The 26,029-nt window shown below is 38.4% G+C and overlaps 1 long non-coding RNA gene across 3 annotated transcripts; it reads right to left on the reverse strand.

The window, feature by feature from the left end:
- Positions 1 to 926: 926 nt before the first annotated feature.
- LOC145169124 (uncharacterized) lies at positions 927 to 2,656 on the reverse strand. Of its 3 annotated transcripts, XR_013742322.1 has the most exons (5): positions 2,459 to 2,656; positions 2,235 to 2,363; positions 1,682 to 1,818; positions 1,236 to 1,583; positions 927 to 1,153 (listed from the first exon to the last, which is right to left on the reverse strand). It is a non-coding gene; the product is annotated as an uncharacterized LOC145169124 (long non-coding RNA). The 3 variants fall into 3 exon arrangements; XR_013742321.1 differs by having other exon boundaries at positions 2,323 to 2,653; XR_013742320.1 differs by having other exon boundaries at positions 2,235 to 2,653.
- Between the last annotated feature and the right edge of the window lie 23,373 nt (positions 2,657 to 26,029).

Raw genomic sequence — 26,029 nt, forward strand, 5'->3', positions numbered from 1 at the left:
ACATAAAACATTGTCGTGTCGTGTCGTGTCGTGTCAGACAAAAACACGAAACAATAGCACGATTTGCCACCCCTACAAAATACCTCGGTGCAAAGAGAGTCGAGACGAATATTAACTTATATTTATGATGAGTGTGACAAGCTAATATTTTACAAGCTAATATCTTTATGTCTAAATATCTTTATAGAATGATATTTACTAATGACATATGATCCTATAGGGTCACACCTTATAGCAAATTACTACTAATTGATTATTTATTAAAGTAATTTGATTATTAATAAATATAATCAACACTTGTATTTAATTGATTTTTTTGTGAAATAATATTTTACCAAGATGTAGGGAATTATTGTTTATAGGAAATAGTAATAATGGAGAAACATTAACATGTTATATTCATAAGGCACGAATATATATGCCATGTACATATTACCATCTAGTTGTACATGTAACTAGTTAGTTCAAGCTTAAGTGTAAGATACACCATGGTCCTATATATTCTCATCAAAGTCATGGCCTTGCAACACTACTAGAAAACTGGTTTAATAGCTACAACACAATCCGTAGCTATTTCATAGCTATAAGCGGATAGCTATGGAATTGCTACGCAAAAATGTCTGTAGCATAATGGCTCGTGGCTAAATTATAGCTACTGATTAGCTACGGAATCACTACGGAATAGCTACAGAATTTTCCGTAGCTACCATAGCTACAGAATAGCTACGGAAATAAATAGCTACAGATTTCCTATAGAATAACTACGGAATTGAATAGCTACGGAATAACTACGTAACTAAATAGCTACGGAATAGCTACGGAAGTAAATAGCTACGGATTTTTTGTAGTTAATCCGTAGCTAATTACTTTTTATTTAAAAAAAAACAATAAATTTTTTAAATAAAAAACAATTAATTTGGTCAAAATGAAATAAAAATTCATTACATTAACACATTACAAAAACATCATCTATACAACAAAATGTAAGGGCTATTTACACATTACAATAAAAAAAACAATTAATAAATATTACAATAAATATCATCTATACAACAAAATAAAAAATTTGGTCAAACTTAAAAGTATGTTGCTATTTACAACCCTTACAGTGCACTGATGCAGTGATACCAGGCGTACTCTTCCTCATTTGGGCCTAACAAAACAAAAAATTTATAAGTTATTCAAATTTGTTGTATAACATAAAATACTTAATTGATAATTCTACTCTTACTCACCCAGATTTTCTAGTTTAATAGCCTTGAATCCAACCTCATCTTCACTTGTCAAAAATTGTCTACGAGGATCAATGCTTATAACCACCGCCTTTAAAATAAACATAACATATTTAGATGCAAAACATTAAATGGACAATAATGCCCTTACTTCTAAATGACAAGATTTATCAAAATTTCACATGTTTGGATTTAACTTTCCTCTTCCTCACAATCCCAGGTTAACATTGATATCGTCCTCAGTCTTCGAGTCTTTGTTTAGTCCTTCAATACAACTCGTTGCAACAACCAAAGGAAAGTCATTGTGTTTTGACAGCACCATCAACAACTGCAATCACAACCACAGAGGTCCTGGAAGAATTAAAATGGAAAATGTTCATTAGCTAAATTAAAAGTGAGAAATCTATTTCAGAAATGAATGTATCAACACCATAAATATTGAATCTCACCAAAGCAACATAAGGGGCAAAATAGGAAAAATATGACTTGGAAGGAGGAAGCCACCTCATAGCAAGAATATACAACACCAGAAAGCTTCATGAAGGACAACCAACCAACAACCATTACACAATTCAGCTATGAAACCCTGTAGGAGAATAAACAACAAGAATTTGCTCAACAATATCAAATTAAACATCACAGAAAACAGTTGCTGATACACTCTACAAAAGATGTGAAAACGGAAGAAAATCAAGAACGAAGATAAAGAGGGCAAATAGGAATAGGGCCAAAGTGAATGCAACAAAACAAATGTCTGTAACTGCTCCAAATCATGGAGGTATACAAATCAAAGTAGAACAAGAAGCACAACTTTGATAAATAAAAATTTAGATTCTATGAACTTATGAAACAAACACTTCATAAGAAAAAAAAATTGAGCATGAAGTAATAGAGTAGTAGAAAAAAAACGAAGTAATCGAGCATTAGAAATCGAAAACTCACATTGCGGTTGTATACATGAAGTAAATATCAAAAAATAAAAAAAAAAGTTCAGGGTTTTACTTGGAGATGAAATCGAACAACAGAGAATAAAATTGAGCAGTAGACCGCCAGAGATATGCGACTGAGGAAGTAGAAATCGAAAACTCACTGCAAGGTAAAATTGAGCAGTAGACCGCCAGAGATATGCGACTGAGGAAGTAGAAATCGAAAACTCACTGCAAGGTAAAATTGAGCAGTAGACCGCTAGAGATATGCGACTGAGGAAGTAGAAATCGAAAACTCACTGCAAGGCATACGTTTCGTGGAGTGGTGACAGCAAGGTCGATGCTAAAGCGGTGATGGTGATGTCGATTGCAGATGAGATTGAAGACGAAAAGGTGGGAGATTGGAGGCGGCCGGATTCGGGAGGGAAACAAAACCTCAAAATATTTGGGTGAAAAGCAAGCGGGTAAACAAAACCTAGACATATTTGGGAGGCTAAAAAAACGTAAAAAAATGGGGACAGTAGGATTCGAACTCGGATATTGTATGCACAATATCAAAGACTAAACAAACAGGCCGGGCATGTCACATCCACATACAAAGTCTACCATAACTGCTTTTAAACAATATAGAGTAGCATTCCTTTATTATTATTATTATTATTATTATTATTATTTCCATTATTATTATTACTATTATTTCGGTGACGGTGGCGGTGGCGGTGATGGTGACAGTGACGGTGACGGTGACGGTGACGGTGACGGTGCTGGTGCTGGTGACGGTGACAGTGACGGTGACGGTGACGGTGACGGTGACGGTGCTGGTGACGGTGACGGTGACGGTGACGGTGCTGGTGCTGGTGATGGTGATGGTGATGGTGGTGGTGGTGGTGATGGTGGTGGTGGTGATGGTGATGGTGATGGTGATGGTGATGGTGGTGGTGGTGGTGGTGGTGGTGGTGGTGATGATGATGATGATGATGATGATGATGATGGGCCGTCATTAGTCGCTTTGGAAGCAAGTCATTAGTTGCTTTGGAAGCAAGTCGGAGTAATCCGGATCTAATGAGGATTAACCCAGCCAGGGGCTCTGCCCCTTGGACCCCGCTAGGGGCGCTGCCCCTTTGGTGATGGTGATGGTGATGGTGATGGTGGCGGTGGCGGTGGCGGTGCTGGTGCTGGTGTTGGTGATGATGATGGTGATGGTGATGGTCATGGTGATGATGGTGGTGGAGGTGGTGGTGGTGGTGGTGATGATGGTGATGGTGGTGGTGGAGGTGGTGGTGGTGGTGATGATGATGATGATGATGATGATGATGATGATGATGATGGCGATGGGGATGGGGATGGTGATGGTGATGGTGAAGGTGCTGGTGGTGGTGGAGGTGGTGGTGGTGGTGGTGGTGATGGTGATGGTGATGGTGATGGTGGTGGTGGTGGTGATGGTGTTGGTGGTGATGGTGATGGTGATGGTATTACATATACAAACATAATCCATCACAAGTTGGTGAAAAGTATAGGTATTACAATGTTAAATTGTGAAACGAGTACTTGATCCCGAAGTGGAAAACACGACTTTATGAACGATATTAATAGCTATAAGTTGGTGAAAATATAGATAATCATGTATAGTAGAGATGTGAAAAAATCGAATCGAAAAAAACGACGTTTGGTGCCCGAAAAATCGAAAATAAGAAAATTTTGTAGCTAATCCGCAGCTAATTACCTACGGATTAGCTACAGAACATGCTTTCCGTTAGAAATCCGTAGCTAATTAGCTACGGATTAGCTTCGGATTTTTCTTATTTTTGATTTTTCGGGCACCAAACTTCGTTTTTCTCGCTCCGTTTTTTTCACACCTCTATTATACATGATTATCTATATTTTCACCAACTTATAGCTATTAATATTGTTTATAAAGTCATGTGCACATACGGGATCCATTACTCATTTAGTGGTTTAACACTATAATGCTTATGAATACGTTCACATACATCTCACAAACAAACATACACATGCACATATACACGTACACATATACCACAACTCATTCATGTATATAGATATACATATACAAACATAATTCATCACAAGTTGGTGAAAAGTATAGGTATTACAATGTTAAACTGTGAAACGAGTACTTGATCCCGAAGGGGCACACGACTTTATGAACGATATTAATGGCTATAAGTTGGTGAAAATATAGATAATCATGTATAGTAGATGTGTAAAAAAAATGGAGCGAAAAAAAAAACGACGTTTGGTGCCCGGAAAATCGAAAATAAGAAACAATCTGTAGCTAATCCGTAGCTAATTACCTACGGATTAGCTACGGAATATGCTTTCCGTTAGAATTCCGTAGCTAATCCGTAGCTAATTAGCTATGAAATTTTATTATTTTTGATTTTTCGGGCACCAAACTTCGTTTTTCTCGCTCCGTTTTTTTCACACCTCTATTATACATGATTATCTATATTTTCACCAACTTATAGCTATTAATATTGTTTATAAAGTCATGTGCACATACGGGATCCATTACTCGTTTAGTGGTTTAACACTATAATACTTATGAATACGTTCACATACATCTCACAAACAAACATACACATGCACATATACACGTACACATATACCACAACTCATTCATGTATATAGATATACATATACAAACATAATTCATCACAAGTTGGTGAAAAGTATAGGTATTACAATGTTAAACTGTGAAACGAGTACTTGATCCCGAAGGGGCACACGACTTTATGAACGATATTAATGGCTATAAGTTGGTGAAAATATAGATAATCATGTATAGTAGAGGTGTAAAAAAAATGGAGCGAAAAAAAAACGACGTTTGGTGCCCGGAAAATCGAAAATAAGAAACAATCTGTAGCTAATCCGTAGCTAATTACCTACGGATTAGCTACGGAATATGCTTTCCGTTAGAATTCCGTAGCTAATCCGTAGCTAATTAGTTACGGATTTTTATTATTTTTGATTTTTCGGGCACCAAACTTCGTTTTTCTCGTTCCGTTTTTTTCACACCTCTATTATACATGATTATCTATATTTTCACCAACTTATAGCTATTAATATTGTTCATAAAGTCATGTGCACATACGTGATCCATTACTCGTTTAGTGGTTTAACACTATAATGCTTATGAATACGTTCACATACATCTCACAAACACACATACACATATACCACAACTCATTCATGTATATAAATATACATATAAAAACATAATCCATCACAAGTTGGTGAAAAATATATGCATTACAATGTTAAACTGTGAAACGAGTACTTGATCCCGAAGGGGCACACGAATTTATGAAGGATATTAATAGCTATAAGTTGGTGAAAATATAGATAATCATGTATAGTAGAGGTGTGAAAAATCGAATCGAAAAAAAAACGACGTTTGCTGCCCGAAAAATCCTAAATAAGAAAAATTCGTAGCTAATTACCTACAGATTAGCTACGGAATTCTACCGGAAAGCATATTCCGTAGCTAATCCGTAGGTAATGAGTATCTGTGGGTATTCCGTAGCGATTCTGTAGCTAATTAACTACGGAATTGCTACAGACTAGCATCCGTAGCTATTCGGTAGCTATTCTGTTACTAAACTAGGGCGTCCCATTCTGTAGCTGATCCGTAGCGATTCCGTAGCTAATTAGCTACGGAAATTTTCCGTAGCTATTTTCTGTAGGAAAACCCCATGTTTTCTAGTAGTGCAAGAGCGATGGGAGGTTGTGTGTTGGTCTTGTCTGTTCTATGTCATGCTTGTGATATGAGGACCATGTTTTTTTTAATTGCAAGCATTGACTTAGTACATATGACCAAGTATATAAAGAAGAGTATCATGCAAAAACTAGCTAGTTTTTCTACTATTTTCTCCTCCTTCTTGGCTGCAAAAACCGAGAGCACCTTTGAGCTCTCCCTTCTCTTCTCTTGCCTTGAGTAGTGTAGAGTTTAAGGGTTCATAAGTTGCTTCTCCTTCAGGTTTAGTTAGTATAAGTCTTAATGGGTTAAGAACAACTTAATACAAGTGAAGACTAACATGTTTTAGTGGTTTACACTTGCTTGGTGGATACCTTTAGAGAACTTCTCATTTAGAGTTTCATGCATCACTTCATCAACTTCCATCTCCCATGAGAATTAAAGACTTCAAATGTTGTAATAGTTTGTTTCTATGATTGATTTAATATTTCCATGATTGCAAAATGATCCTTGGTGAGTTACAATGGTTTTAAGTTTATTGAAATTTTAAAGTGTTTCTATTGTTAATCTCGTAGTTATGACTATATAATTAGACTAATTTTTGAATAAAACCTTACAATTGGTATCAAACCTATTTTTGCAACCTTGGTTGGATTATTAATATTATTTGGAATAATCTTTGTTTTTAAAAAACACAGATGATTTTCTACTTGCAAAAAAATTCATACATATTTTCTAGACAAAATCGCAAAAATGATCTTGTGGTTGCCAAACTTATGTGGTTTTGGTCCAAAAATATTTTATGGCGCAAAAGTGGCCAATTTTGGATACCCTGTGTTTTTGTTCAAAAAATGTTAACTTTAACAGTTTGGTTGTCAACTTTTTTAAAATGACAATTTTACCCTTAGGGACCATTTCTGCAACCAAACTACAATGATTATTTCTACATCTCTTCTTTTTTATTTTATTTAATTATTATACATTAATTCTTTTAATTAAATATTTTTTTTATTTTGATTGGATTACTTTTTTTAGTGTATAACTATATATTAATAAATATTATTTTTAATATATAATATTTATATATTAATAAATATTACTTTATTGGATTATTAATTACATTTAGTTCTACAATATCTATGATATCTTTATAATTGTTATTTTATGTTACAAAAGTTTACATGCATATTTTGTCACCAAAGTTGTCTTCAAAAAACAAATTATTGTTTCATATATATATATATATATATATATATATATATATATATATATATATATATATATATATATATATATATATATATATAGGGTGAGGTTCAATAGAGAACCATAATTAACAAAGGAACTAATCTTTTTGTCAACTTTTACAACTTATTTTTTATCAAAAAAAAAACTAAAAATACAGAAATTCATAACTTTTTATCCTTTTTCCAATGATATCAAATTTGATTTTTTTTTATTTTTTTACGTCAAATTCACAATGTGAATCTTTGAAAATTCACAACGTGAATCCGGATTCACACGGTGAATCCGAAAAATATTTTTCACATTCACAATGTTAATATATGAATTTAGATATTTTTAGATTTTTTTTTTCGATAAAGAATAAGCTCTAGAAATTGAAAAAAAGATTTGGTTCCTTGAAGAACCAATAATTATGGTTCTCTATTGAACTTTTCCCTATATATATATATATATATATATATATATATATATATATATATATATATATATATATATATATGTGTGTGTGTGTGTGTGTGTGTGTGTGTGTGTGTGTGATGTCCACAAACTGGCCATGGACATCTTATGTTGTTGTCTGTGTTGATTTGTTAGAATGGTTGTAATATTTATGTAATAGTATGGTATGTAATAATTAAACAAATAGTTTTCATTTTGTTTATTTTTGTAAGTAATAAATTAGTTTTAGAAACAGTTTATATTTATCAAAATATAACAAGATGATGATGAATACCATTTTGGAAGATCAAATGTCACCCCATGATTTTATAAAGTTTTTATAACTTTTATAAAATTATGAAGCTTTGCTACTTTAGTTTTCAAAGCAAGTGGTCGGATAAAATGCAACAAGCTGAAGATTTTGTCCCTTAAAATGTCCCTTACGAATGTACTTGACATTTTTGTGATGACTCACAAAAATGTCAGTAAAAATGATTGGTTATGCACATATGTTTTAATGTTTGTGATGCTTGTTTTATGTTTATATGTTATGCATGTTTGTAAAATTAGATTTTAAAAATGCTACATAAATTTGAACTTAAAAAAGATCACAATGAGTTTGGTTTTATTGAAATTTATCTTTTAACATAACGGTAAATTTTGCGATTAAAATTATATAAGTTTAAAATTGAGATTTTAGAGACTTAGAAAACTTCAAAGCTGATTTTATAAAATGAAGTTGTATTAAAAGGTTTATAAATGTTCTATAGAATTCAAACGTCCAAGCTTAATACAGTGCATCGATTCTATAAAATTTGGTTTTTATAAAAGAACAAGGTTAAAATGTAATTTTAAATTAAATTATACCATTGCTTATTGCATGAACTAAATAACCATGATATCAAACGGTTTTTAACTAGAAGTATAAAAACATTAAAAAATCCCTTATATGTGCTAGTGTGATAAAGGTCACATAACCGCTAGTATTAGACTGATGTTTGTATATAACATATGATTTTATAGGGTTACACCTTTAGCAAGTAGTCACATATTGTATATTTATTATAATTCTATTATTAATAAATATTATTAACGCTTGTATTTAATTTTAAATGAATTATTTTTTTGTGTAAATAATATATAATAGGAAAATTATTGTTTTATGAATATAATATTTTCTAGGATTGTAACCAACTATTATATCATAAGATATGATTGAATAAGTTGTGTTATTTATTTTTGCATTACTACCAGTTCATTTATATTATATATATAAACTAATGAACATGTGGGACATAAGATTAAGTGTAAGACACTCCAATTTGCCTCTTACTTCCATAATAAACGAAAAATGACTAGGGATGGGTGATAATTTGCTTGCAAGCTTCTTTCTTACATACATCGTACTCCTTAAGTGCCATACTTTTGACCATTGTAGAGGTATGGGTCTTATATATGATGTTTGAGTATAAATAAGATGCATGAGGCTTTCATTTGATGTTGCTTCTTCTCTTCTTTCTTCCTAAGCCCTTCTTCAAGGCTTAAGAAGCTCTAAGTACAAGTGAAGAACTAGCATTCTTGGTGGCTTATACTTGTTGGTGGATACATTATCACTAGTACAAAACTGGCCTTTGGCCATCCAAAAAACCTATCACTATAAACATTTTATGACGTTTTTTTTCATTCAATGTTTAACAAAAGGCCGCATCATTAAAGGTAAGTTATGGTGACGTTTAACTTTAGTGACTATAACTCATAAAAACTATTATTATAGGTAAAAACAGTCACCAAAAGGGCACCAATTTTTGTAGTTTTTTCAATCATTTTTTGATAACCGTCACCATAAGCTATTTTCTCTCACAAGTTATTTTTGTTTTCATGACTCTTTCTGACTTTTAGTGACACGTAATATATTAAAATATGATTATAAACTAGTATTAGTCACATGGTTTTCATTTGTCATGACTATTGTCAACTTTTAGTGACACGTGATATATTAAACCATGACCATAAACTACTTCTAGTTACACGTTTTGTTTGTTTGTCATGACTATTATTGACTTTTAGTGATGCATCTTTTATTAAACTGTGACCATAAACTACTATTAGTCACATGTTGTAACGCCCGGATCTTGAGGCACCTCTTTATGTATTTGAGTTTTTCATTTTGGGATTACCACGGTGTGGTGGAGGCACTGTAACATCCCGTTATTTTCTACGTTGTATAAGTCAACAAAAGTCAAACTTAGTGATTTATTATTTTAATAAAGTTAAAATAAATATGTTTGATACATTTAGACACTTGGTAAAGTGTTGTGAAAATTAAGAAGTAGAAACATCTTAAAGCCCGATAAGTCTCGCATGAGCAGTAAGCCTTGGGACCGTAAACGGCTTCCAAGCCGCAAACCCTCGCTGCTTCTCCTTCTTTCTTTTTTTCTCCTCGGACCGCAAACACTCTTCGGGCCGCAAACGGTTTGCGGCCGCAAACCATTCGCAGCCGTACACTCCGGACCGCAAACCTGCGAGGCGGCTTATATATCCTCAGAAAGTGTTCTCGGCTGCAATCCCTTATGTATATATATGAGTTTGACTGATTTTTCCCTTCATTCTACACTTCTCAGCCGAAAACTCAAGAACTCTCACTCAAGTATCATCAACCGAAAACCACCTCTCTCCTCAAGAACATGAGAAAATTCTTCCTTTCTTGAATTTCATGTGAAACTCTCTTGAATTCAACTTAGATGTAACACCCAAAAATTTCATGCCAAATTAAAACTTTTTCAAAACATTTAAAACCATTCATCATTACAAAGTTTGTTTTCAAAATATCTAATATCAGAGTTTTCCCAGAAACATAAACAAATCATGAGGAGCTGTATGATTATGCATTCGCCTTGCCGCAATCCCCTGATGTACCTGAAACAATAAACTGAAACTGTAAGCCCGAAAGCTTCGTGAGTTTCCCCCAAAATACCAACTCCATACAAATATAACCACATCATATAACAATTATAGAACAACATGCATAATGAGCCTTCAGCTTGACTGGACCGCCTCGCAGGGCCTACAGCCTATCCGGACCGCTCATATCATATAACAGTCAAACCGATCTAACAGATCACTAATCATAGCAATATCCCAATAACTGGGATACAGACTTAACCGGTCACTAATATAGCATCATCCTATAACCAAGACACTGACCTAACCAGGTCACTAAGCATAAGCATACCACCATCCTAACTACCAGGATGTAATCAATAAACATATCATGCCATAATCCAGATACAAATATATAAAGGGCCGGCCTTGGTGCCTTAGACCCATTGGTATAGTGAGGATAACTCACCTCATACTGTCGACTCGAAGATAAACTCAAGCTCTTGGATTTCTGGTACAACTCCACCACCTAAATGTATCATAGAACCATGCTTGTAAATTTCCAATTTCCCAAAATGTCCCAGAAGTCCAAAAGTCAACCCGTGGTCAAGGTCCAAGTCAACTGTCAAAGTCAACAGTCCATGTTGACCTCAACTCGTCGAGTACAACCAGCCACTCACCGAGTTCCTTTCATGCTCACCAACTCGCCGAGTCACTTGAGTGACTCATCGAGTTCCTAGTGTCAGTGGTCGTAACTCCTCGGCCAAATCGGCGAGTTTTCCCCTTACAACTCGTCGTGTTCATACGTGTCCCAAGGTTGGGAAAACTCTAGCCGACTCGCCGAGTCTCTCATCTGACTCGCCGAGCCCACGAAAATCTTCATCAGACTCGCCGAGTCGACCATGCGACTCGCCGAGTCCCTTCAGTCCTTCATCCATACAGAGGCTTTTTAAGCCATGTTAAGGCTCCATATTGTAGATCCAGTCCCCCAAGGCATGTTTATCACGTAAAGTTGCAAACTTTACGTGCATGCAAGGCCCTAAAGTCTTAAAATGACAAATTAAGCTTGCAATGGAGGTTTTGCACTTAAGGAGAGTCTCATCTTTGCAAAAGTTGGAAGCTTTATGGACTAAAGACCCAAGAGAGTTCAGATCTGAAGTTACAACTTCAGATCTTAGCTTACACACAAGCAAAGCTTCCAAACATACTAGGAAAGCCCTAAAATCCACCCAAAAGAGATCTAGAATGAAATGAGCCAAGGAAACCGCCTAATACCTTCAAGAGAGTAAAAAATGAAGTAGATCTTTGGTTCCCACGAGTTCCTTGCTTCAATTTACTTGTTCTTCCCAAGTATTCCCTCACCAAGATCCCTCTTCCAAGCTTTAACACACCAAATAAACACACACACGCGATTTAGGGTTTAAGAGTGTCAAGGAGCTGTAAAGGGGAAGCTGGGGGAGGTCAATGATCCTTTAAATAGGGTGCAATACCCCGAAATTTAGGGTTTCATCTGCCAGCTCCTACTCGTCGAGTCCCTTCTTGGACTCGGGGAGTAGGTCACTAAAACACACGAACCAATCCGCTGCTACTCGACGAGTAGGGCAACCAACTCGTCGAGTAGACCTTGAAATCAAGAAGATTCTTATATAAAATCGATACCTGAGAATCGGGACGTTACAGTTCTCCCCCACTTGAACTAGACTTCGTCCTCGAAGTCTGCCGTGACGAACAGCTCCGGATAGTGCTCCCGCATCTCTGCCTCTGGCTCCCACGTCCACTCGGACCCCCTCCGATGCTCCTACTGTACCTTTACCAAAGGTATCTCCTTGTTCCACAGAACTTTCATCTTCCTCTCCAGTATGGCCACATGCCTCTCCACGTAATTCAGGCGCTCATCGACCTGAATATCATCCAACGACACCACTGCCTCCTGATCCATAATGCACTTTCGCAACTGCGAAATGTGGAAAGTGATGTGGATGCGATTAAGCTCCTCCGGTAGCTCTAACCTGTAAGCTACCTTGCCAAACCTGGCAATGATCCTGAACGGCCCAATGTAACGGGGACCCAATTTCCCCCTCTTCCTGAAGCGAATCACATCCTTCCAGGGTGAGACCTTCAGGAGTACCATATCACCCACCTGAAATTCTAACTCAGATCGTCGTCTGTCGGCGTAACTCTTCTGCCGACTCTGAGCGGTCTGCAATCGCTGCCTAATCTGCTGAATTTTGTCGGTAGTCTGCAAGACTACTTCCGTCCGCCCCATCACCCTGTGTCCGACCTCACCCCAACAAACCGGGGTGCGACATCTCCGCCCATACAACAGCTCGAAAGGCGGGGCGCCAATGCTGGAATGATAGTTGTTGTTGTAGGCGAACTCCGCAAGCGGTAGGTGGGAATCCTAACTCCCACCGAAGTCAATGACACACGCCCTCAACGTATCCTCGAGGGTCTGAATGGTCCGCTCGCTCTGATCGTCGGTCTGCGGATGGAATGTTGTGCTAAAGTGCAACCGCGTGCCCAGTTCCTCGTGGAACTTCTGCCAGAAACGGGAGGTAAACCTAACATCTCGGTCAGAGACAATGGAGACCGGAACCCCATGGCGAGACACGATCTCACGCACGTACATTTCGGCCAACCTCTCAGCCGACGAACTCTCCCGAATAGCCAAGAAATGGGCACTCTTGGTCAATCGATCTACGATGACCCATATAGCATCAAATCCCTTCGTCGTCCTCGGCAACTTGGTAATGAAGTCCATCGTGATCTGTTCCCATTTCCACATGGGAATCTCTAGAGGCTGCAGCATACCATGCGGCCTCTGATGCTCGGCCTTGACCATCCTGCAGGTCAAGTACCTCTCGACATACCAAGCGATTTCACGCTTCATACATGGCCACCAGTAACTCAAACTCAGGTCTCGATACATCTTGGTGGCCCCCGGGTGAATAGAGAAGTGAGACTTATGAGCCTCCTCCATGATTGTCTGTCTGACCCCACCAGACATCGGAACCCATACTCGACCGCATCGGGTCAATAATCCCCGACTATCCTGCACAAATCGGGTGTTCTCACCCTTGATCCTCTCCAAATTCCAGTTCTCCGGTCGCATGCCCTCAATCTGAGCATCCCTGATCAAGCGCATAAGCGGAGAATCCACCGCTATCCTCATACACTGCTGGGGTGGAAGACCCAACTGACTTGCGGCTCAAAGCGTCCGCCACCACGTTCGCTTTACCGGGGTGGTAAAGGATCTCACAATCGTAGTCCTTGACTACATCCAGCCACCTGCGTTGCCTCATGTTCAGGTTCGGCTGATCCATGATGTGTCTCAGACTCTTGTGATCCGTGTATATGGTACAACGGACCCCATATAAGTAATGTCTCCATATCTTGAGAGCGAACACCACCGCTCCCAGCTGCAGATCGTGAGTAGGATATCTTGTCTCATGCGGCTTTAGTTGCTGCGACGCGTAGGCTATCACCCATCCTCTCTGCATGAGGACCTCCCCTAAACCTGTGATGGATGCATCACAGAACACCACAAAATCCTCCACTCCCTCTAGGAATGTCAAGACTGGAGCCTCGCACAAACGCTGACGGAGAATCTCGAACGCCCTCTGCTGTTCAGGGCCCCACCGGAAATCCACCCCTTCCTCGTCAGACGAGTGAGGGGTACTGCAATCTTAGAGAAATCCCGAATAAACCTCCGGTAGTATGCTACTAAACCCATAAAACTCCTGATGTCCGAAGGTGACCTCGGCACCACCCACTGCATGACTGCCTCGATTTTGGCCGGGTCGACCAAAATCCCTTCCTGTTAACGAGATGTCCGAGGAACTGGACCTCTCGCAACCAAAACTCACACTTCGAGAACTTGGCGTACAACCGTTCTCGTCTCAGAACTCCCAACAAGTCCCTGAGGTGCTCTTCGTGCTGCTCTCGGGTCTTGGAATACACCAAGATATCATCTATGAACACAATGACCGATCGATCAAGCATCGGTCTGCAGACCTGATTCATCAGGTCCATGAATACTGTTGGCACGTTGGTGAGCCCAAATGGAATCACCACGAACTCGTAATGACCATAACGAGTTCGAAACCCGGTCTTCTCCACGTCCTCTTCTCTGACCCGGACCTGATGATACCCCGACCTCAAATCAATCTTGGAGAACAAAGATGCACCCTGTAACTGATCGAAGTGATCATCTATCCTAGGGAGTGGATAACGGTTCTTCACCGTCAACTTGTTCAGCTCCCTATAATCAATGCACATCCGGTGCGAACCGTCCTTCTTCCTAACGAAAAGGATCGGTGCTCCCCATGGAGAACTGCTAGGTCGAATGAACTGCTTGCCCAGCAGTTCCTGCAGCTGTGAAGACAACTCCTGCATCTCGGGTGGCGCCAACTGGTACGACGCCTTGGCGATAGGAGCCGCGCCCAGCACCAGGTCGATCCGAAACTCGACCTGCCTCTCCGGAGGTATCCCTGGCAACTCCTCCGGGAACACGTCGGCAAACTCCCTAACTACTGGACCCTTTGAAACTGAAATATGATCCTTGACCCGCGTATCCACCACATACTCTAGATAACCTGCACACCCGTGCTGAATATACTGCCGAGCCCTGACAGTTGAACAAAACCCTGATCCCACTCTGGTGCCCTCACCATATACAGTCAGTTCTCCCCCACTTGGGGTTCGAACTACCACTCGCTGGCCCTCACAGACAATCATAGCACCAAACCGACTAAGCCAATCCATCCCTACAATCACACACACCTCCCCCATGGGGATCAGAATCAAATCTATCGGAAAGGAAACCCCGAAAATCTCCAACTCACACCCTCGGTAGACCGAAGAAGCAGAAACCCCGTGTTCGTTGGCGATAGAGACTCGCAACGGACACTCTAACTCGCCCACTGGCACATTGAACTCCCTACTAAACGACTGAGATACGAAGGACCGACTCGCCCCCGAGTCAAATAAAACCAAAGCATGCAAAGAGTTCACTAAAAGCGTACCTAATCACAGGTACAAAAGATAAGCATAAAACAATTATAATAAATGAAATAAAGGAGAGAGATATACCAGCAACCACATCCGGTGTTGCCCTGGCCTCCTCTGCTGTCAGCTGGAAGGCACGTCCCTGACCCTTCATAGGCTCTATCTTGACTGGCCTCCCATCCGGTATCTTCAATGTAGCCGGCGTTGGAGCCTGCGCCGGCCTGGCTGCGAGCTGTGATAGTTGGTCTTCACATGACCGACCTGATGACAGTGATAGTTGTTGGATTAATGTCTAAGTCCATAACTATATTTGGTATGTACTTGACCCGACCCGGCATGGTCCATTTGGGTTGCACTTCACGGGCATAATTTATATGGATAGTCTTTTGAGAATAGTATATTTATGATTTATATTAATATATTATAAGTTCTAATATAGTAATATGGAATCATATTATTTAATTAGTATTGATCAAGAATTAATTTATAATTAATTAAGTGATCAAAAAGAACTAATTAAATATGGACTCTTATATATATGGAATGGGCCAAGTTCATTTAGGTTGGGCTAAGCTTTCATGGATGGTCCATGGAGCTTTTAACCCATGGATCCTATGTAAATGAAAGGTCATGGGTATTAGAGTTTACATGGATGTAACCCTAATCCTCCATAATATATAAAGGGGTCCTTGGCTCACAAAATTGGCACAGTGTGTGAAAATAAGAGTGGGCCGATTTTAGTGTGCATATATATTCTCTCAAGTTCTTCCAAGGTGTTTTGGTGATTTGTGATTCCATTTGAGGCTTCCACACTATTGGGGCTAAGCTCTTAAAGCTTGAAGACATCAAGCTACATCAAAATGTATGTCATCTAACTAGAACTTTGTAGTATAGGTGCTTCATAATATGCTAGTTAGGATGAAACCTTGGAATAGTTAATATTTGCATGTATAATAGAGAAAACATAGATCCAAGGTTTATAGGGTTGCATGTACACCATAAGAGTGTTAGAATGCTCAAAACCCAACAGTGGTATCAGAGCCTGGTTGTTTTCTGTTATATTGATGCAAATGTTTTATTTTCAAGTTGAAAAAAAAGGAAAAAAAACATGACGTTTGTCAAATTTTAAGATAATTACTTGTTTTGTGAAAAACAAATTATTTGTAAAATTTGAATCATTTGTTATATGAGTTGAATTAGGTCAAATTTAGTAAAAGATAAAATGATATGATTATTTTATTAGTTTTAAAAGTTTGATCTAAATGTTTTAAGGAGTTACATATTTTGTCATAAAATTTTGGAGCTCAAAAGTTTTTTTTAAAGTTGTGATCTTAAGGGTTTTTGAAACTTCCATAAGTTATGGATATGAAAGTTTTTTTTTTTTAAAAAAAAAAATTGATTCAAAGTTTTTATGGAGTGACAAAATTTGGTGTTAATGTTTTAAAGAATTCCATAACTTGTTCTTAAGTTATGGAACATGGAAAGTTTCATCATAAAACACCATTAATTCCATAAGTTATGGAATCCAAAGGTTTTCAAGAATTACAAAACTTGCCCTCAAGTTTTGGAATTTGAGAAAAGTTTTTTTTGAAAAAAAAAAGAATTGAATTCTAAAACTCTTGGGTTCATAACTTAAACAATTATTAAATGGTTTTAATTTTGAGTTTAATAATTGGAATTATGATTTTTTGTTGAATAGTTCAAATGAACTCTTATGGACTCTATTAATAGTTAATTAAACCGTTTAATTAAAAGAGTATTATTAATCCATAAATATATGGTTTGAGTTTAATTAAATTAAAAGTCTAGTTTAATTAATAGATTAAACCACCAAGTATTTTAAATGTCTAAAATACACCCGTATACTATTATAATATTAAAAGTTTAATATATTATATGTATAAGAGCAAGTCGTCTTACCATTAGTAGACCTCATTCACGAAGCCGGTCTATAAGGGGGGTATAAGGTTACTGCCTATACTTGTTCACATGGATGTGTGAGTCAAGTGAAGGACTAAAGGGATCGAGTACACATTCTTGTGAACTGGTCATGTCCACCACTATTTGATTTACTAAAGTTTAGTAAATGTGGTTATACTTACAAGTTTAAGTATAATTCTGAAACATTGGAAAAGTCTCAATGTATGGCAGAACGAATGGGAAGAATCAAATTAGGCAGAAAGATAAAAGTTTCTCAAATCTGAAAAGATGGGAGAGTACTTTAGTATCATGTTTGTGATCATCTTAATGATTTAGAAATCATATCACAATTAGTCCTCTAAAGGTCATCTTAGTGCATTCTTATGACTAAGAAGAGGAGTCATGAATTGTTGAAATGGTTAGATCAGGAAGATGAGTCATACTTCGTTCCAAAACAATTCTTAGAGTCATACTCCAATATTGTAACTTGAGTGACATATCTTAAAGAAAGGTTTAAAACACTTGTCAAATGTAAGAGTAAAAGTGTCCTACTCTTGTACATTTGAAATTGGTAAGTTGTGATGTTTTGGATAAAACAAAGACCAACTAAGGCCAATTGTGTGAAGTGTTTGTCTTGATAAAGAATCCGCACTATCTCTTGAATATTTGGCAAGATAGTCTTATATGTCAAGAGGATAGTGGGAGTCTTAAAGATCCTAAAAAGAATTTCAAGAACTAATCAAGAATAAAACCTGAGGTTCTTCACTAGCACACGACTTGAGGTTTATAAACTACCGTGTTGACATATTCTGTGCCCATTCCAGTTAAAATTGGCTTTGCATAGGAGTTCTGAAAGTTCTCAATTGGTTGCATAACAACTTGGAAGCAATGGCAGGCCCTGTACTGCCAGGTGGCAAGAAGTTAAGATTGCATAAGTTCAGTCCATATGAGTTTGGATTTGTCATTATCCTTGTCTTGTGACTATGGTTTTGACGATTCACATGGATAAGAACACATACACCATAAAATCTAAGGGTCATAAGGTTTCTCTCTGATTCATGAAAATGATGGTGAGGAAACACTTCCACCAAGTAGATTTGAAGCAGATGGCAAAAGGTCTAAACAATTGAGACTATGATTACGGCATCCCTTTTCGTAGTTCTGAAATTGTTTAGACACACATGCATGCTATCTAAGGAAAGGTGTATGATTTTGATAAAGTTTTATCAAAGCATCTCGTATCAGAAATCTGAACTTTGGTAAGAAAGTCAATAAAGTATTGATTTCTAGAAGTCCAGCTGATTTCTGAGTACATGTCAAAGCTAGTGGGAGCATAAGTGTTATGCTAATAATCATCATGTTAGTGGGAGCATGATAATTATTGTTAGTGTTGCAAGTTAGCAATGTTAATTATAGAAAACAAAAGTTTCAATTCGTGAGGCTGCAGGGATTGAAAAAGTTGTTTTGCTATAATTAAGGGAGAGGATATACTTCATTTCAGTTCTAAAGGCTTAGATTGAGACCTTAATCATCTTTAGTCAAGAATATATATATGAATTTCATGTTGGATTGGTTCAACTTAAGGAAATTCTATATATTGCGTTCTCAAAATTCGATTATGATTACGGCATCCCTCTTCATAGTCAAATTTTGAAAACATGGTAAATAAAAATATTGTAGCAAAAGACTGGTCTAGAATCATGTCTTTATGTGAGACATCATGAATCATGTACCATTTGATAATATTTGTCATTTCTAAATTTTTCCAAATGCCTAGAGGCATTAAGAAGGGAAAAGGTCTAGAATTGGATATGACTAAAATGATTAAGCAATTGTCGAGGACAATCTGAGGTTTACCAAAGATTGGTTGCTCAGGGACAGTTGGAAGTATAGTGCTAATTTTGGAAGGACCATATTGACATATTCTGAAAAGAGGCATCTCTTATTCAGAAGTGATAGTCAAAATGAGAATATGGAGTTGTCTCCATAGGTGGAAGTTATCTGTGTAAGATTAGAAAACTTAATGCAAGAAGCATGTCCAAAGCAATGTACTTTGAATATGAGACTTAGTTTCCATGGAGTTGATCTCCATTGGAATACCTTATAATGACTGTTGACAAGTCTTTGTGACTTTGTACATATTCATTACAGGAGGGTCAGTGCATATAAGTTTAAAATCTAAACAGATTTCGATAAATGATAGGAATTTGAAATTCTCACAATTTTTCAATAAGGATTTGGGAGTGTGAAATTAGAATCATTGAAATTGTGTTCAATTGGTTTATTTCACAAAGTAAGGATCATAGACAAAGATATAGTGCATACTTGGTGTATGGCAAAGCTATTGTTTAAGAAAAACATAGTGTACATGCTTGGAGCATGGGACAACTAGTGTTTTTAATTCAAGTATAAAGTTGATAAAACCGAAACAATGAATAATGAGTAATCAGTATGGTGATAAGTAAAAGTGTTTATTTATATTCATAGGGTTTGATACCATATTTGATTCATTTATTCTTGTGTTTCACTTTGCATGTTTTGACTTCCAGAATAACTAAATCGCTCTTCCTGAATGATTAAGTTATTCAAACCATCCACAATCGGTCATATGTTGGAAGTAGATATGAATCAAGACTGTCATGGGTTGGTTTGTAGAGGTCCAAGTTGGTGGACAAAGTGGTGCTACAACACACATGAGTGCTCATAAGTTCTGAGTATTGGATTCAACCCGCGCTCATTTGAATCACTTCATGGATTTTATCACGAGTGATCATAAGACGATAATATCTTATATTCTTCAAACCTAGAGATATGAGTTGTTACTATGAGTTGGTTATACATTGATTGCACGAAAACGCATTTGGTAACTCGATGTTATAAAACGTGCCTTTGTGTATGATTCAACAAGTACTAGAACAAGCCATATGAGTCGAAGTTTATCCATTCCTTTTACCTTCGGGATAAAAGCGATATCTGTGGGCCCCTCGATGATTTAGTGACGACACATGTGAGTGCTTGGCCAAGCCAGGACTGATTTGATTTGTTCAATCAGTCAGTCATCATAAATCGAAAATCGGGAAACAACAAATGGACAGAGAGAATGATTATAATCCATGTCTCAGTCCATATGATATCTAGAATGGAGGAATATATGATCCCTTATCTAATGGACAAGTCATTGACAAGGTCAAAGTTCGACAGCGGCTTTAAGAGCTACGATTGCCAGTTAGGTTTTGAAGTCATACTCAATAATAGTTTTAGACTTATCCAAGTGGGAGACTGTTGGATTAATGTCTAAGTCCATAACTATATTTGGTATGTACTTGACCCGACCCAGCATGGTCCATTTGGGTTGCACTTCACCGACATAATTTATATGGATAGTCTTTTGAGAATAGTATATTTATGATTTATATTAATATATTATAAGTTCTAATATATTAATATGGAATCATATTATTTAATTAGTATTGATCAAGAATTAATTTAGAATTAATTAAGTGATCGAAAAGAACTAATTAAATATTGACTCTTATATATATGGAATGGGCCAAGTTCATTTAGGTTGGGCTAAGCTTTCATGGATGGTCCATGGAGATTTTAACCCATGGATCCTGTGTAAATGAAAGGTCATGGGTATTAGGGTTTACATGGATGTAACCATAATCCTCCATAATATATAAAGGGGTCCTTGGCTCACAAAACTGGCACAAGTGTGTGAAATAAGAGTGGGCCGATTTTAGTGTGCATACATATTCTCTCAAGTTCTTCCAAGGTGTTTTGGTGATTTGTGATTCCATTTGAGGCTTCCACACTATTGGGGCTAAGCTCTTAAAGCTTGAAGACATCAAGCTACATCAAAAGGTATGTCATCTAACTAGAACTTTGTAGTATAGGTGCTTCATAATATGCTAGTTAGGATGAAACCTTGGAATAGTTAATATTTGCATGTGTAATAGAGAAAACATAGATCCAAGGTTTATAGGGTTGCATGTACACCATAAGAGTGTTAGAATGCTCAAAACCCAACAATATCATATCCTCATATCCGATGCAGGGGCTGCCTGGCGACAATCCCTATCATAGTGCCTCTCCTTGCCACACTTGTGGCACCCACTACTCGTCCGACAAAGTCCAGAGTGACTCTTGCCTCACTTTCCACAAGTGCGGCTCTGCTGACCCCCGGTCCTAGAATCAGCGGTCTTAGACCTCTTAGACGCCGGTTGCGACTGTGCCGGGGCCTGCCACTGCTCCCTCATCTACAGCTCAATCTCCAACTCACGCCGCCTAGCGGCCTCCTGCAACTCCAAAAGAGTATCACATCGCTAGGTAGACACAAACTGACGGATGCCAGTCTTGAGAATGCTTAGATAACGAGTCATATGAGCCTGATCAGAAGCAAACTATGGGAACATCGCCCTCTCAGTGAACATGCGGGTGATCTCCGTCACCGACTCCCCCTCCTGTCTCAAACTCAAAAACTCCTGTGACAGCCGTTCCCGCTCGACCCGTGGAATGTATCGGGCGCGAAACATATCCCTGAACTGCTCCCAAGTAACAGCAGCTCTTTGATCATCAGCGTACGACCCAGTCGCCAATATCCACCAGTCCTTGGCCCCGGACCTTAACAGGTTCAGAGCACACCTGACCTTCTGGTCAGTAGGACACGAGCAAGTAAAGAAACACCCCTCCACATCTGAGATCCACCTCATAGCCTTGATGGGGTCCTGCGTCCCATCAAAAGTAGGAGGCTTCGTGTTATCGAAGTCCCTGTACTGGAAGCCCCGAGTGGCTCCTCCTCCTCCCCCTGCCGCTGTTACAGCCGATGCAACTGCAGCGGCAGCCGTCTCCGCAAGGGCCGTGTATCGCTCGTCGAAGTACTCGACCATGGCCGTCTTAATAGACCCAAACATCTCCGGCAGCTGTGCCCGGAACGCAGCTGCAACCTCATCATGCAAGATCTCCCGAATCCTGGCATCCAACTCCTCTGTACCCATCTGCACAACGGGCTCAGGTGCTGTTGGCCCCTCCTGGCCTCCGTCTCCTAATCCTGACCTGAACAGGATCCAGTCACAAAGCGTCTCGTCATCACCATTCTGAAACATACCACAAGATATTAGATAATCCACATAAATAACTGGGAAACAACTCCCGACTAAACCCTAGGGGTTGTGACTTCCCTGATACGCGTATGGGTCCTGTGCTTTCAGTAGTACGGGCCCATACTACCTTCCACACCTACCCATATTTGTCTCAAGTATCACCACAACACCCTAACAATATACATAGCGAGCGCTCAATCCTCACTCCTAGAGGAAGGCTAATTGAATCACGACTGCCCTACCGGCCTCACACAACCCACCCATTCATGAAACTTCCACCAAACCAGCAGCATTAGTGTATGTTAATCATACATAACGCTGGACCCTATAGACTTTCGAATATCCGATCCTACCCTAAGCCCTAATCAATAAGAGCAGAACATAAGGTCAAATCAAACATTCTCGGGCCATAAGATCTTAATTATGTACAACCGTGATACGTACACAAGTAACTATAGTAATGATGTCAATCTCATGTAAGATACCCTAGGCTAGCAGGCATCACGTAATCAGGCAATTCTATCATGCAATTCCTGAGGATCCCTAGCCTAGTACTAGCATGTTGTTCTATCATATCATAATATCAAATAATTGTATGGTATTTTGGGGTCAACTTACTGGCTCCGGCTGATCGTACACTTTGCATCCTCTCTTACTTATTTTGAAAACCATTTACAAATCTTTTTAAAATCTTTCCCTTGATTTAAGACTGGAGTCACATGAGTGTTCCTCCAATTCACTCAAACCAAGGCTCTGATACCAACTTGTAACACCCAAAAATTTCATGCCAAATTAAAACTTTTTCAAAACATTTAAAACCATTCATCATTACAAAGTTTGTTTTCAAAATATCTAATATCAGAGTTTTCCCAGAACCATAAACAAATCATGAGGAGCCGTATGATCATGCCTTCGCCTTGCCGCGATCCCCTGATGTACCTGAAACAATAAACTGAAACTGTAAGCCCGAAAGCTTCGTGAGTTTCCCCCAAAATACCAACTCCATACAAATATAACCACATCATATAACAATTATAGAACAACATGCATAATGAGCCTTCAGCCTGACTGGACCGCCTCGCAGGGCCTACAGCCTATCCGGACCGCTCACCGGGTATGTTGGCCTACAACACAAAGCAGGACCGCCTCAACCCAACCCCCAATCAAACAAACATGTGCACATAAATATCACACGCTAGCTCATATCATATAACAATCAAACCGATCTAACAGATCACTAATCATAGCAATATCCCAATAACCGGGATACAGACCTAACCGGTCACTAATATAACATCATCCAATAACCAAGACACAGACCTAACCAGGTCACTAAGCATAAGCATACCACCATCCTAACTACCAGGATGTAATCAATAAACATATCATTCCATAATCTAGATACAAATATATAAAGGGCCGGCCTTGGTGCCTTAGACTCATTGGTATAGTGAGGATAACTCACCTCGTACTGTCGACTCAAAGATAAAATCAAGCTCTTGGATTGCCGGTACAACTCCACCACCTAAATGCACCATAGAACCATGCTTGTAAATTTCCAATTTCCCAAAATGTCCCAGAAGTCCAAAAGTCCACCCTTGGTCAAGGTCCAAGTCAACTGTTAAAGTCAGCAATCCATGTTGACCTCAACTCGTCGAGTACAACCAACCACTCGCCGAGTTCCTTTCATACTCACCAACTCGCCGAGTCACTTGAGTGACCCGTCGAGTTCCTAGTGTCAGTGGCCGTAACTCCTTGGCCAACTCGACGAGTTTTCCCCTTACAACTCGCTGCGTTCATACGTGTCCAAAGGTTGGGAAAACTCTAGCCGACTCGCCGAGTCTCTCATCTGACTCGCCGAGCCCACGACAATCTTCATCGGACTCACCGAGTCGACCATGCGACTCGCCGAGTCCCTTCAGTCCTTCATCCATACAGAGGCTTTTTAAGCCATGCTAAGGCTCCATATTGTATATCCAGTCCCCAAGGCATGTTTATCACGTAAAGTTGCAAACTTTAAGTGCATGCAAGGCCCTAAAGTCTTAAAATGACAAACTAAGCTTGCAATGGAGGTTTTGCACTTAAGGAGAGTCTCATCTTTGCAAAAGTTGGAAGCTTTATGGACTTAAAGACCCAAGAGAGTTCAAATCTAAAGTTACAACTTCATATCGTAGCTTACACACAAGCAAAGCTTCCAAACATACTAGGAAAGCCCTAAAATCCACCCAAAAGAGATCTAGAATGAAATGAGCCAAGGAAACATCCTTATACCTTCAAGAGAGTGCCAACTGAAGTAGATCTTTGCTTCCCACAAGTTTCTTGCTTCAATTTACTTGTTCTTCCCAAGTATTCCCTCACCAAGATCCCTATTCCAAGCTTTAACACACCAAAGAAACACACATGCGATTTAGGGTTTAAGAGTGTCAAGGAGCTATAAAGGGGAAGCTGGGGGAGGCCAATGATCCTTTAAATAGGGTGCAATACCCCGGAATTTAGGGTTTCATCTGCCATCTCCTACTCGTCGAGTCCTTTCTTGGAGTACATAGGGATTTCAATCCCACAATGTTATATCATATATATACTTTAGAACTCACAAAACATACAATTTCACCATATATATAAGCAACTCTTACCCCACCCCGTCGATCCTCCCAACGACACTATCCATACTCTCGGACCTTAAATTTTACCTCTTACGTAATCCATACTCTTGGATCTAATCCATGCTCTCGGATCAATAACTGTGCCCATTCCATACTCTCGGACTAGGGACAAATGTCTATGTCTAAATCCATACTCCCGGATTAATGACAAATAACTATGTCCTATCCATACTCCCCGACTAAGGACAACTGACTATGTCTTAATCCATACTCCCGGATTAATGACAATTGACTATGTCCAATCCATACTCTCGGACTAGGGACAATGACTATGTCTAATCCATGCTCCCGGATCAATGAAATATTTTAAAGTTCTATTCTCCGTGTATATCTCACTCGTTCTCATAAAGAGATACTACCCAATTTTCCTCATAATTAATTTAGGTTTACTCTGTATCCTAAATCATCGTATATTATCAGGTATGTTCTTTAACACGTATTTCAGGCAATATCAAATATTTCACACACCAAAAAACATTTAATACATTATTCAATACTTATATTAAAATCATGTTCATGAAAAGGGACTATGCACTCACTTGTTAAAGTGATGATTCCAAACTCGGGCAGCGCTTCGCTTCTAACGATTCTCTTTTCCTTCGACGAAACCTAACATTATTATCGCTAAATTTTAGTCTAATATTTATTGCGACTAATTATTAGTCTAGATTCATCATTAACTCAAAGTCTACTTCATGATCTATCAAGTAAGGAACAACCAAGTAGGATCATATCGGAGGTAGGGTCTGTTTGGTATACAAAGTATACTGTTTGAAAATCCCACTTTAAACACCTTACTAAATCACAGCCTAGACATCATCCCCGTAAGTAGATCAATCAGTATAACGACTTACAATCACTGATAAATCTTATTTATAGGTTCATAATAACGATATTATAT

This window comes from Lactuca virosa, chromosome 4 (assembly GCF_052849685.1).
Source record: "Lactuca virosa cultivar CGN04683 chromosome 4, Lactuca_virosa_CGN04683_v6, whole genome shotgun sequence".
In the NCBI taxonomy this organism is placed as follows: Eukaryota; Viridiplantae; Streptophyta; class Magnoliopsida; order Asterales; family Asteraceae; genus Lactuca; species Lactuca virosa.